This window comes from Phragmites australis, chromosome 9 (genome assembly GCF_958298935.1).
Source record: "Phragmites australis chromosome 9, lpPhrAust1.1, whole genome shotgun sequence".
Taxonomy (NCBI): domain Eukaryota; kingdom Viridiplantae; phylum Streptophyta; class Magnoliopsida; order Poales; family Poaceae; genus Phragmites; species Phragmites australis.
Window position 1 is genome coordinate 9,879,646 of NC_084929.1, and position 1,348 is coordinate 9,880,993.

Below are 1,348 nucleotides of genomic sequence, written 5' to 3' on the forward strand. Positions count from 1 at the left end.
TATACAAGATACACTTGGACTTTTTTTTAGATGACAAGAGCAAGACCGTTGGGATCTTCAAAAAATTCGCAAAGAGGGCTCAAAATGAGTTTGAAGAAACATTGGTGAAGATCCAAAGTGACAACGGGACGGAGTTCAAGAATTCTCAAGTTGAAGAGTATTGTGAAGAAGAGGCATCAAGCATGAGTTTTCATATACCTACACTCCTCAACAAAATGGTGTGGTGGAGAGGAAGAATAATACATTGATTACACTTGCAAGAGCTATGTTGGATGAGTATGGCACACCGGAGAAGTTTTGGGCGGAAGCAATCAACACGGCATGCCATACGACAAATAGAGTGTATCTCCATCAACTATTGAAGAAGATGCCATACGAGCTTCTCATTGGGAGGAAACCCAATATCTCCTATTTCTGGGTGTTAGGTTGTAAGTGCTTTATCTTCAAAAAGAGAGAACGCCTAGGGAAGTTTGAGCGTGGTTGTGATATTAGTTTTCTTGTTGGTTATGCATCTAACTCCAAAGCATATAGAGTATTCACTAATGCCACCGATTTTGTTTAAGAAACATGTGATGTGGAGTTTGATGAATCTAATGGCTCCCAAAGAGAAGGTATTGCTTGTGATGACGTAGGTGATGAACCATTGAGAGAAGTGATGAAGAAGATGGTCATTGGGGATATCAAGCCTAAGAAAGATGACGAAGACATGCCTACTACTTCCACTCCACATACTTCGTTAGCACCCCAAGTGGATCAAGATGAAGCAAAGGATGAACAACATCTTCCTATACATGATACACACATCTCTCAAGAGGAAGCTCAAGCTCAAGACGTTGGACCACCGCAAGACACATCACAAGTGTCACAAGTGAAGTAAACTCAGATCTCAAAGAATCATCCAATTGATTTGGTCATTGGGAGTCCATCAAGGGGAGTAAGAACTCGTTCTCAATATGCTTCATTTTGTGAACATTACTCGTTTGTTTCTTATGTGGAATCCACTCATGTAGAAGAAGCCCTCAAGAATTCAGATTGGGTGATGGCAATGCAAGATAAACTTAATAACTTCACTCGCAATGAAGTTTGGATCCTTGAAGAGAGGCCACAAGAAAAGAATGTCATTGGTACAAAATGGGTCTTCCGCAACAAACAAGACGAAAACGGTATGGTGGTTCGAAACAAGACAAGATTAGTCGCTCAAGGTTTTGCACAAGTGGAAGGCTTAGATTTCGGCGAAACGTTCGCTCCCGTGGCAAGACTAGAAGCTATACGTATCCTTCTTGCATTTGCTTCGCATCACAATACAAAATTATACCAAATGGATGTAAAGAGTGCATTTTTAAATGAA